General features: G+C 41.2%; 1 protein-coding gene across 1 annotated transcript in view; it reads right to left on the bottom strand.

Moving 5' to 3' along the window:
- The window catches only part of SGCD (sarcoglycan delta), a 416,585-nt gene that overhangs the window by 366,625 nt on the left and 36,095 nt on the right, over positions 1-13,865 (bottom strand). The gene's annotated exons all lie outside the window — the stretch shown is intronic.

Raw genomic sequence — 13,865 nt, 5'->3', positions numbered from 1 at the left:
TTTTTTTCCTCCAGTACATGAATCATCCACTTGAGGTTTGCAAGTAGGGGAAAAAATACAATAAATCCTCTATGGGCCTTCCACTGAATATTAGGAAGTAGAATCCAATTATTTTTAAATACATACCGGTTTGCTGACTACATTAATATTCCACTTTCTCATCACTCTTGTTCAGTTGGTTCACAAAATCTACCCCCTCCTTTTTTTGTTTTTGTTTCTATTAATGTCATAAAATGATCTCTCTTTAAGAAGTCCCAAAATAAAAAGGCATCATGCATCCACCTGCACTCCCTCTTGGAATGTGTATGTTTCAGCCTTGTGGATTTCATACTGACAACCCCATGCAGGTGACAAAAGGGTTCTCATGTCAACATTTACTGGAAACTTATTTTCAGTTTTATAACATCATAATAAATGAATAAAATGCATAAATCATTCATCAGGCACTGGTGTGCAGAGAATAGTTATATGTTCTTCATGAAATATTATGCAAACTCTGAAAGCACTCTTACACAGGCAGGTTACTTCACCTCTCCAAGCCTCAGTTTCCTTATCCTTTATCTTGTGATAATAGCGTTTACTTCCTAGGCTTCTTTCAAGGTAGCTCTTAACTGTGTTTGGCACACAAGGAATGCTCCACGTTCTTCATTAGCAACCCTCTGTTAGAGAGTTATCCTCAATCCCATAGTGCCCACCCCTCCCAGCAATCCTGTTTCTCACCAGCCTCTTTGCTTTTCCTGGCATTGCCAACCAGGGGTCTCCTGCCATAGAGCAGTGCTTCCTGAGTCCTGTTTCTAATAAATCATTATTCTCCCAAGGTCACTGAGCAGAATCTACAATCTTAATCTTGGAGGCAGGTTTCTGGAGAATGACTGACCTTTAAGGAAGGCGCCCTCTGAGAGCACCTGACTCAAACCGTGAAATGCTGAATCATTAACAATTTAAATCAGAAAAGAATTTAACCAAGTTACACAAACCTGTAATATAGCTCCTGTGACTGGGGTCATTAGGACCATTTTGGTGTCATTCGGGCCAAACTAATGACTATGAAGAGAAGGCACCTGAAAACAAGTAGACGGATTTGGCTTTTCTATTTCCATTTTAAAACCTATTTGGAATTTCTCTGCTATGTCATCCTAGGTTGACATTTTTTTTCCATATCAATCCATTCTAATTAGTCAAATAGTTTTTAACCTCCAAAGTCTATTAAAAATACCTTTGCACACTGATCAGAGTTTGCAGAGCAGAAAAGCTAATGTTAGAAACACAGAACCTGTTCTTTTAGATGACTATCAGATGTCTATAAGGGCTAACAGTGCAAACAGAGATGAGTGGCATGGATGGGGGTGGAAAGGACTGTGGGGAAACACAAGGCACATGCACCTCCTCTAAAGGCTTCCCATATTAACAACAAGCAACAAAAACAACAACAAATTACAACACCCTGAAGGCCCAATAACACACTTGGCTAGCCAGTTTGGTCAACTACCAGCACATAATTCCTGATCTAACCCAAATTTTTCATTTCACAAACAGAAATTTAACCCAGAGGAATCTAAGTGGACTGTCTTAGGCCACATTAGATACAGATCTGCCAATGGGATCTCTTGACTCCTAATCCAAAGCCCCCAATTTCCTCTTCGATTTACTCCTGTGTCCTTAGGTGGCATAAGGAAATAAAATATCACAAACCCAAGTCTCTATGGAGCATCAACTATGCTCACAACTCAGTTCTAAGGCCTTGGGGCAGGGTGGCCGGGTAAAGAAATCATCAATTTATAGCCTTTGTCATGAAGCAGGTAATATTCTGTTACCTCTTTTGTTAAACCTAAACCCTCTCTCCTACCCACAGCCACCCACAAACACTTAAGACCTGGGAGCTAGAAGGAGTCCCAGGGGATAAGCTGGTCTACCCCGCTGCCTTAGGCAGATGAAGTGTTTCTGCCATTTCAGAAATGATGCTCCAGAGGCCCCGAAAGAATGAGAAAATTTCTGTGGGCAAAAAAGAAGCCTGTCCTCTTGCTTTTTAGGAGAGAGGTTTTCCCTGGAAGAGACAATTCATATGGGAAAATAAAAAATAATAAATATAATTATGTACTAAAGCATATAGTACAGATTATTCATGTGGAAGCCACTGAAGAGAAATCCCAGTTTTGGGTCAGTGAAAGCTGGAATGAGTCTTAGTGTTTCCTGAGAAGCTCCTTATTAAAAAAAAAAAAAAAAAAAAAGAGTATTTAAAGTGCCAAAGAACTAAGAACAACTGTTTCCACATAAGGGTACACATTCCACAGCATTTCTGAAGGTCAAACTTCGCTCAGATAAGCCATGCTATTTATCCCTGGCACAATGCTCACACTGCGTCACCAAGCCCAAGTGGCACCACAGTAGAGTGGAACACACCAGACACTATTGCCGCGGTGGCTCCACCACGGCCGAGCCTGCCTCTAACTATCCTACCCGGTTATGGTTAACGACCAGTCACCAGGGCTGCTGTACAGCAAATCCGGGGGGGGCGGGGGGGCATCCATACTGTATGAGGAAGCCATGCAGAATGTCTAAATGACCCTCCCTCATCAAAGATCTATGACTCAATGGTGTTCTGCGTATTCAGATATGCCATGAAGCTACATGATTGTTTCCATGTTACAGTTAGCAATTTAATTAGACTGAGGAGTCTTTTAAATTAATCTGAATAACCTTCATGCTTGTTTGTCAGTTCAGTGCTTTCTGTCTGTGGCTTTTGAATTACAATTTCTTCCCCGCCTGCCCCAGGTTTAGAAGAAATACACGCTGAAGATGTTTTTTAACATTCTTAAGTTCACGTTTTGCTTACTGTCAAAGTGAAGACAGAAATGGTAGTTTTTAAAATTGTGCCTATGTAATACACAGAATTTTGCCCAAATTTACATCTTCCTGTCCCCTTCCTACACCCCCTATCTACTGCTTTTGGGCCTTTGTAGATGTACTCTGACATCTTGGATACAAGTTTTTAGATTATTTAAATATTACATCTTTTTTTACCTGCTTATAATTGTATCTTATAATTTTCAGAAAACATTTAGAAATATTTCACCTGTAAATGGTTTTAACGCTTACCCATCAGTTATTTTATATCACAACTCTCTCATTTAGGGGTTCTTCATTTGTATTTAGTTTTAAGTTGGCTGGATCAAACACAGAAGGTACAAAGTATGTTTCGTGAAGTCTGAACTTCAGAAAGAACTAGTCAGAAAGCATCTCAGTTTTCTTCTTATAAGGTAAACAACTCATCTGACTATACATTCTTGGGATTCATGTTTACCTTCCGAAATGTCTAGATATTCCATTGTTTTCTGTTTTACTCTAAAAGAGAAGCCTTTGATCAGCACGATTTTTGTTCTTCTGTTAAGATTTTCCTGTTTTTACACTGGAAATATCTATTTTGCCTGGATGTATTTGGGTGGGGCTGTCCTTTATTTTATCTGGCTCTCAGTGAAACCTTTAAATATGTCCAGCTAAGAAAAACATTCCTCAGTTATGTCTTCGATATGTTAGTCTCAGTTCTCGTCTGCTCCTTGGGAATTTCTCCGGTTCTTGGAAAAAACTTCTGTAACCTATTCTCTATCCACTACGTAATAATCTTTATTTTATTTGACTTTGTCACTTTTCTTCCTTGTTCATTCTGGGAAAACACTTCATTTTTATTCTTCACTTAGCTGGTTTATTTTTTCTCAGTTTGAATTCTTTGCTGACTCTGCAGTGGGTTTTAATTTCACTATTGCCCTTTTACTGCCCTTACAGTGTTTTCTATGTCATTTTCCCTGATTCTACGACCTTTTTGTCTCTGCCTGACCTGTCCTTACACATTTCTGTTCTTCTGCCACAGAGAAATCACAATGACCTTTCCCCCTTTTACCACCACCTGTCCCTCAGTTTTCTAAATCCTTCTGATTTGTAAAGTACATCATTTGCAGCAGGGTGCTTTTTCTCACATCGTCAGGGTGATGTTCCTATTCTTTATCATGTAGTTTCTTCCAGAGGCTCCATATTGCCTGATTTCACACCAAGGGGAAAGACCTAACTGGGTGCGATGCTGCTCCCGGGTGTACACTCTGTCCCCATGGACACTGACTGAACGCCCTTCTCACAACCATAGCTTCAGCTTTCCTTCAGGTGACGGGAAGATTCTCATCTCTCACACTCTGAACAGAGGAAATTCATAAAGGGCAAATTTTTCCAGTTTGCCTGGTTACTCACGAATCCTTGGGCCTTCTCTTGCTTAAAGAGCTTTCTACATGGGAACTGCATCTCCCACAGGATGCCTTGGCTCTTTCCTATTTCTGGAGGTTGTTTTGGGGGATTGTAGCCTCTTACTAGTTTGTGTGTAGGTCTATGTATATATGTCTGTGTGTATATACATAGCTGCATGCATACATATATATGTATGTATGTGTGTACACATGTATGTGTATGGGTATGTGTAAACATGTATATATGTCTATATACATGTGTGTATTTGTGCACATATGTATGCATTTGTGTCTTATGTACATATGCATGTGTAATTGTGTGTGTGTGTATTCCCTGTGGGGTTAGAGAACTGAGAGCAGACTGACTCAAAAACAGCAACCACAAAGAAAAGAAGAGGAAATGTTCATCTTTCCAGTTGCTACTGATACTGGATTTTGCATCCAGGGCACAAATACAGGTCTAAAATTAAAGCATCTCCCAAGAAACTTCTAATAAGGGGAGGAATTCTCTATTTCTGATGACTTAACATACAGTATCTTTAATTGTGTCCTTTAATGCAGTTCCATAAACTTTAAAGGTTCATGAAAATTCCTCCAAGAGTTTGGTAAGAGAGATTGACTGTCACCCCTAGTTTGATGATGGAATAATTCCTCATTTTTTGTTTTATCTTAGACATTTTAAGTAGATAGTTAAGAGAAGCTAAGGAAGACGCAGGTTTGTTTTTTTTTTTTTTTTTTTGCGGTACGCGGGCCTCTCACTGTTGCGGCCTCTCACGTTGCGGAGCACAAGCTCCGGATCCGCAGGCCCAGTGGCCATGGCTCACGGGCCCAGCCGCTCCATGGCATGTGGGATCCTCCCAGACCGGGGCACGAACCCGTGTCCCCTGCATCGGCAGGCGGACTCTCAACCACTGCGCCACCAGGGAAGCCCCGAAGATGCACTTTTTAAACCACAAGTCCCTCTTCTACATTTCCCCCTTCCAGATGTTTACAACTCCAAAGATAAAAGCTATCTGAGATATAACTTGGTCCTGTGTACCTTTGAGACTCTCCATTTTATCAGCATGGACCAGGATGCCCAGAGGAGACGAGTAGTGTACCCAAGGTCACAAAGCTTGTAACGAAGCCCAGACCATAACTCAAGTGTCCTGACTTTAATAATGATGAGACTCCACATGGTTCTGGAAAGAGTGGTAATGATAGCTATTTAGGAAAAGCTACCAAGTACGTGTGTACTTGTGCTTTACCAATCCTTAGGAAGAAGGAATAGTGACCCTTGCTATTCTTGAAGCACTGTCCTGTCACTAACAATAGCCACTTCCCACTTCTTATCCTCTGAAGTGAGCAAAACCCCGACAAAGGTAGGGAGGGTGTCTTCATACCCACAGGGGAAAACGACCTTCCTAGAGTCTGTGTACAAGACTAAAAAGGTATTGAACCTCTACAGATCCTCTGAAAGTCATGCACATTCTGGATTTCTCTTTTTTTCAACTGCTTATGGCTAACTGCAGCCTAGAGACAGACCAAAGGTTTTCCAATTCATGCAACTGCCAGACATTTTTCCTTCCAACTCTAAGCCAGGCACAGCCCCCAAAGCCAATTTTGCAAAGTGCCACATTCTTTTGAAATATTCCATGGATTTCATTATGCATTTAAAAAAAAATGTAGCCCTGAAGCTAATAATAAGATAGTCACTGAACACATGTTCCTTTTGAATTGGTTCTATAATACTGGTTGTTAATGAACCTTGGAGAAATACAGCAAGGAATAGCACTTTTCAGATTCGAAATTCACATACACTGACCATCTTGAAGCAAAAGTCACTCTAAAGTCAAGAGGCTCCCCGGGCTTCTGCTGTTATCATCGCAGAAAAATGCAGTAAATTCAGCTCTGTGAGATGCACCTGTGATTACCTTCCAACCATCCCCATCACTTCACTTGGGATGACCCTCATTTTTATTCTGCTTTCATACCTCTCTGCACAGGCCTTGGGTACTAGGCATGGGACTTGTGACTCATGTCCAAGCGAACGATAATAATCATGCCTTCTGGCCACAGTTACTGGTCCAGGGATGGGCATGTGACACCATTCAGGCCAGTGAGACAGATGGCAAGTTTTGCAGGGTGTTCCTGGGAAAGAAGCTTCTGGGTCTTCTGAAAGAGCTCCAAAATCAATAACCACTCGGTTACAGAAAATGAAGAAGGAAGAGAGAAAAAGGGAGAATTCCACCATCCTCAATGTATATGCAAGACTTTTTAAGGAAATAATGAGGGATCTAATTCTTAGAAAGTTTACTTTCCAGTCAAGTGAGAAGGTTATGTTTTTAGGGAATAATTCTTTAAGATTAAAAATGGCTTTCTAAAGGCTTCTGCAAAGGGAATAGATTCTGCAGCAAGAGAATCAGCCTCAGTGTATGGTAAAGTCATCATTCTTCTCAGGAAGAGAAATCCTGGAAATATCAGGAGATTTAAAACATAATAGCTACTCTTTTTGACATGTCGCTGATCAATGTAATTTGAACTGTCATTCAAATAGACTAAAAAAGCCTAGGTAACTTTATGAGACCTAGTGGGCTTAGGAGAATGTTATCAAAATCATTTTTCTAATTTTTCTTTTGGGCTTCCATCAAAACAAAAGCAATGCTATTCTAGTGCACTGTTTTCATTGCACTTTCAAAATATGAAACATGAGTTGCCGAGGTAATCACTGACTTCCATGATAAAAGTCATAAATCAAAGGAGAGAGTAATACTTTTAGAATTATGCAAGTTGATTTAGCATTACCAGGGATGCCTAGAAACACAGATAACCTGAAAGCTGACGTTTAGAGGTCAGCAGAGAAAAGATTACTGTCTGCATGGAAAAGCTATTTATGCAATTAACTGAAATTAATTATGCTTGTATAAATTTCATAAACTATTTATAGATATGGATTTTTGGCTAATTAAGCTTTAATTTAGTTGAGAAAACTAAACCATATAAGCTTTTATGAGAAATCCCTGGTCATTCACTGAAAGGAAAGAGGTAAAATCATAATTTTTAGGAAACATCTGGAGAAATAAACAATTTAGGAAAGCTGCAAAGACAGAACTTATACTCAATTATCCAAGATGTAAAGCCATAGTTTGAGGTTAGGCTGTCCTTCATTTTCTCAAGAGTACCCCTTAATTCAATGCAAATAATCAGAAACAGCAATTAATAGACTGTTAGCATTCCCTGATTAGATAGTGGAGCCCATTTACAATACTTTAAGGTTGCTGTGGACTCTGCAATAAACCAAATGGAATGTATATTCATAAATTGCTCTCCAATGTGTTCCTTATTGAAAAGTCTTCTATGATGGTGCCATCTCAGAGGCTGGCCAATGACGTTAGCAGCCATCACGCCATCACCAATATTTCCAGGGCATTTGGACAATCAATCTTCCGGACAGACAGCGGGTACTGCCTCTGAATAGACCAGCCAAAGGCACAGGGCTTCCGAAACGGTGAGACTTTTGAACCACCTTGAGTAAGCATCAAATCATACAAATCAGGAACAAGCCATTAAAGGTCAAATGGCCTCTCGTAGATGACATGGGGCAGAGCAGGGGCCCAAGTGCAAGTGTGTTGTTCCTTCACTGCCTCTCTCAAGGGTGCACCTTCCTACAGTGAATACTGAAGAGTGACTCCGTCTTCCTACGTCCATAGGGGACTGCCTACTCCATGCCTTCTCCCCATCAGGGCCTTTGAACTTGCCTCTCGCAATGCCTGGAATCTCCCTCAGCTCTTCATGGCTGTCACAATCCATTCTTCAGGCTTTTACTAAACTTCACCTCTCCAGAGATGCATATGCTGATCTGGGTCTGAAGCAAGCCATGGCCAATTACAAAGTATCACATCTCTCTCTTTATTTCCTTCAAAGGACATATCAGAATACATAATTATTTTGTTTGTTTAGTAGTTTGCTTCTTTATAGGCTGTCTCATCCTCTGACATGGTTATCGTTTCCTGTGTTTCACACAGTTCTGTTTCAAGTTGAATCAGCAATAATGTGTATAGAAAAAAATATTGGAGTGACTGTAATTCTTGTAGCAATGATGATTTTTCAGCCACACCCACATTAAATATGCTTTAAAGACTCCATTAGTCATTTCTTTGAAAGTGAGCTTATGACTCTGTGCTGAATTTTAGCAAATGAATCCTCTTCTCCTCTTTGTAAGGTGACTCTCCAAGTGTTCAAGTTGACAATAACAATAGTAAGCATTTGTGGGTGTCTACCACGCTCTACTTTCTGGTTAGTGCCAATCTTTAACACAACTTCCGAATCCCATTACTACAAACAAGTAAAGCAAAGCTCAAAGGAGTTAAGCTCCTTTTCCAATAGCACTTGGCTCACCAGTAGCAGAGCTGAGGTTTGAACCCAGGTCTGTCTTCTCTGAAGCCTGTAAACCACACCTCCGCTTTCTCTAACATCACTTTTTTTTTTACACATCAGGATCCTTCCAAAGCATCAGTTGGTAGCATGGCTTCAGAACAACTCTGGACAATGAGAGTGTGATGGGAAATGAGCCAAGAAGCTGGGCAGTCTAGACTGGGAGGATTTGCTCCCATGTAATTAAGTCTGCTGATGTGAGGCGTCTGAACCTCTCTAAGCTCAGTAAGTGATTCGTCCAATGTGAGAGAAGAGAATCAATAAGGTCCATTAGAAAACACAAAGAGAAGACAATTTCTCAATATACTGTGTAGGAGGCATACCACCAGCTGGGAGTAAGAAGTATTTATCCTAATGTTTGGATACTTAGAAGGTTCTAGAAATCAGTGGAGGGATACTACAGACCATCAGCTTTCTTCATGTGCCCTTGCTGTTGACTCTTTGAACCATCCCAATAATGCCACAAGCATGGGGACTGGAGGCTCTGAGGAACAGTGACGCCTCAGCCTGCAGAGTATCATGGGAGGGTGTATGGCACAGTTGTTAGGAGTTCTAGGTTCAGTTTTCCTTCGTATCCCAGCTCTGTCATTTATTGAAACCGTAGGAAAAGTGACTTGACCACTCTTTTAAGCCTCAGTTCACTCATCTGGGAAAGGGAGATAACTACAGGAACCATCTTCTAGGTTTGGTATAGGGATGAAATAATATGCCCACTGTTAGTTGCTCAGTATCATGCCTGGCACAGGATAAGCTCTCAATACAAGTCATCCTACTAATGACAATAATCTATTTGCAAATCCTGCAGTTAACGTACCTACGAGCAGCCAAATTCTGTCTGCGCCAATGAAAAAAGCAGAAGACTTATTCTAAACAACCTCCCTTTTTCTAATGCAGAAAGTGCTTGTAATTAAGTGTGAGGAATTACAGTCTGTATTTATCCTTACAGATGAGGTCCCTAATTCAACCACAATGTAGTCAAATGGTCTTTAAAGAAAGCAACTATCATGATACACCCTTACTTCTTTTCTATTTATGATTTTTCTTCTCTTTTCCTTTTAGCTCATTATTTTTACTTTTTTGAATCTCACAAGTATTACGTAAGTATATTCTCCTTGCAAAAGGTCAACAGAAAATGGTAAAGCAAGGGAAAGTTGCCTTCTGCTGGCCTCTCCCATCTGTCCTCCCATCCCACCTCCCCCCACCCCCCACCCAACTCCTCTCCCAAAGGAAGCTGCTATCATCAGATGTTCTAGGAATCCACATCCAACATTCCTGGATTGCCATCATCTCTTTTTCTGTTGTTCAGTTTCACTTTTAGCGGTTATACAATCATCTTGTCTTAGAAGCCCCCTCTTTGACTATGCCAAATCACCCCTCTATACGTTCACACAGCATCCACTCAGCATAGTGGCATTTTTACATTTATCTGTTTGATCACGTGGTCAAGTTTCCCCACCAGACGCTAAGCTCTCGGAGGAGGGACCGCATTTACTTTCGTTCTCTGCTGTATCTCCAGTACCCAGTACAGTGGCTGGCCCACAGGAAGAAATCAACACACATTTGTTGAGTAAATGACTGTTACTCATTCATTAGGCTGTCACAGATAGTAACTAGACTAACAAGAGATTTGCAGAGTTGAAGATTTCAAACGGAAACCAGTCACTTAACTGGGACCAGAAAATTATTTTCCAAAAACAACCGCAAAAGTCAGAAGCCCAAGGCTTCTGTGAATGAACAAGACACAAATTATCTCTGCTCTCGTGGAACCCTCCTTGCCAACAACGGCAGTGCAGGCTTCAATTAAGAATATATAAAATTGCTTATGTGAGCCATAAACCATTCACTTCTAAAATAGCAACCAATTATGTATGGCATGAAATTGGTTTAACCCAATGAGTGACCCAAATGATCATTTCCCTCTATTTTTGGATTTTAGGAAGAGTACTTTTTTTTAATCTTGGAGTTAAGAGAATTGTTAGAGAGAGAAAACATGCTTACTTAACATGGCCGATTACAGTCAGTGTATTAATGGTCAAAACTCCCTGCCGTTGGGCAACCCAAATAAGACGGCTAGCTAAGGGACGAAAATGTGCCGAGTCATTTACCACACATCCATAGGCCCTGGCTCAATGACTTCCTTGAGTCCGCAAAAGGTATTTGCTGCTGAGCTCTACTGCTCACTGTTCATTCTTATTTTTTCTAAAATGGGAGGTTGATTGTAGTACTTATTAGGCATGAGACCTTAAACAGATCACTGATGCCCAGCTGCCCCTTCAGTCAAAAGTGTAAAATTAAATTACCCCCGCTCTATCTTTCCCATGGGGATGCTTGTAGAGAATCACAAAATGCAGTAGATGTGAACCAACTTTCTAAGGCGCCAAGAATGTTTACAAACCTAAGGGATGTTATGTGGATAGAATGAAGTTCTTTTTTCCTTTATTGTGTCTCTCGGTAAGTTGTAGGCACCTAAAAATGCTTGTTGAAATTAAGTGATGATTACGCCCACATTGGTGATGATAATGATTTTATGGATTTTTTTTTTTTTTTGGCGGTACACGGGCCTCTCACTGCTGTGGCCTCTCCCGTTGTGGAGCACAGGCTCCGGACGCGCAGGCTCGGCGGCCATGGCTCACGGGCCCAGGCGCTCCGCGGCATGTGGGATCTTCCCAGACCGGGGCACGAACCCGTGTCCCCTGCATTGGCAGGTGGATTCTCAACCACTGCGCCACCAGGGAAGCCCTGGATTTTTTAATTGTTAGATTTTGTGGTGGGAACCACACATCAGGGCTCCATCACAGTGTCTGCTCACATTAGGTTCTTAGTAAGTGGCTATTAAATGACTCAGTGCTCTACACTGTATTGTTTTCCACTGAAAAAGGCTTAAGCTGACACCAAGTTCCACTCACTAACTCCTCCTGTAACAATAAACACAGAGCATCTACTATTAGCAAATCAATTGTTAGGAGATGCTAAGAAGTTTTCCACTTAATAAAGCTGGCCGATAATTAAAGGCTGACTAATACGTGTACTTTTATGTATACTACAAGCATTCCAGTTAGGAGGTTTCTCTATTAAATATAGAAAGGCTATGATCCTACTGAGGATTGTTTTTCCTATTCTTTAAATCCTTATTTATCAAAGCAACTCCTTATTTAGTTAGATGATTTCACATGTGGCTTAGGAAAGGCAGAAAAGTAATTCAAAAGGCAACCAAACCATGATTCTTATAACACAGGTGCTGGTTCTGTAGTTAGTGTGACTCCTTAAAGTATTCAAGAAACTAAAACTGCTTGAAGTAGTCAAAGACTGAACCAGTACTGAAGTAGCTTTAAAATGTCCACTCCTTGTTATTCCTAGCTACACAATGACCAGCAGTGCCACTGAAAATTCTGCAGGTAAATACATTACTGGTTATGACACATTTATTTTATTTTTTGACAGTAAACATTTCTGAATAAAGTTAAAAGCATAAATTTTCGAGTTCGACATATTTGTACACATGCATGTATATGTACATGTAATATGTCCTTGTATACATAGTATGTATGCAGACATAAAAACTATATACTAACCCTATTACTTACTAGCTGAAGAAGTTGGGGAGGTTAATCATGCTCTGGGCTTTAGTTTCCTCATAGCTAAATGGGAGATAACAGCACCCTGCCTCACAGGGTCACTGCGAGGAAAGAAGAGAGAACTCAGGTAGGCACTCTGCACTGCGCTCAGTACGTGTGGTGTGTGCATGGTCAGTAGCAGTTGGTGGTGGTGGTGGTGTGGCACATAGTACAGATCTTCCTCAACTTACAATAGGGCCACATTCCGAAAACCTCACCATCTGTTGCAAATATCTTAAGTCGAAAATGCATTTAATACACCTAAGCTACCAAACATCACAGCTTCGCCTCGCCAAACTTAAATGCGCTCAGAACACTTACACTAGCCTACAGTGGGGCACACTCATCTAACACAAAGCCTGTTTTATAATAGAGTATGGAATAGCTCATGTAATTTAGTGGATACTGCACTAAAAGTGACAAACAGGATGGGTGCAAGTCTATATAGGGTGTTCGCCCTTGTGATGGCATGGTTGACTGGGAGCTGTAAGCTGCAGGTCAGTGTTATCAGACAGGACCGTACCACACATCTCTAGCCTAGGAAAGGCTCAAAATTAAAAACTGGATCTACTGCATTCACATCACTCTTGCAACATCATAAACTTGAAGAATCGTAATTCGAACCATCCTAAGTTGGGGACCATCTGTACTTTCCAACGATGGCCAGAACCCTATCTCTGCATTCGTTTCCAGAAGCCACCGTACAAATTACCACAAACTGATCGCTTAAAACAGAAGAAATTCATTCTCTCACATTTCTGGATGCCAGAAGTCTGAAATCAAGGTGTCATCTGGGCTCCACTTCCTCTGGAGGCTCTAGAGGGGAATTCCTTCTTTGCCTTTTCCATCTTCCAGAGGCTGTGGGCATTCCTCATGGCCACATCACTCCAACCTCTGCCTCTGTGGTCATATTGCCTGCTCCTCTTCTGTCTATGTCAAATATTTCTCTGCCTGACTCTTATAAAGACACCTGTCATTGGATTTAGGGTCTGCCTAAATAATCCAGGATGATATCCTCATCTCAAGATCCTTAACCTAGTAAAGGTGAAAGAAGGTAACGTTCACAGGTTCCAGGGATTAAGCTGAAGACTTATCTTTTGGGGCCCACCATTCAACCCACAACAATCTCCCATCCTACAAGCTCCTCTAGAACCCTGCAACTCCCCCATGTAGAGGGGATTCTGTGTGCCTTCCCCCTGAATCTAGACAGGATTTTGTGTCTGCCTTCACTAACAGAGTGATGTAGGAGTGATGCTACCTGACTTCTAAGTCTAGGTCACAACAGCATTAGGCACTTTTACCTCATTTAAGTGGAACATGCATCCTGGAATCCAGCTACCATGAGAACAGGAAGCCCACATTAGCCCACATGGAGAAGCCACGTGTAGGTGTTCTGGCCTGCAGAGGTCACGGTTCACAGACAGCATCAACTGCCCACACATAAGTGAGGAAGACTCTAGATGATTCTAGCCCCTGCTGTTGAGTCAACCCCAGCCTTGGAGTCTCCCTAGCTCAGGTGCCAGACATCATGGGGGCAGAGGGAAGCCATTTCCACTGAGCTCTGCCCCAACTGAAGAGTCCTGAGCAAAATAAATTATTACTGTTATAT

This window comes from Delphinapterus leucas, chromosome 3, assembly GCF_059928025.1.
Source record: "Delphinapterus leucas isolate spDelLeu-1000000601 "Yukka" chromosome 3, BTC_Dleu_Yukka2, whole genome shotgun sequence".
NCBI lineage: Eukaryota > Metazoa > Chordata > Mammalia > Artiodactyla > Monodontidae > Delphinapterus > Delphinapterus leucas.
This window is presented reverse-complemented; position numbering and strand designations above follow the sequence as displayed.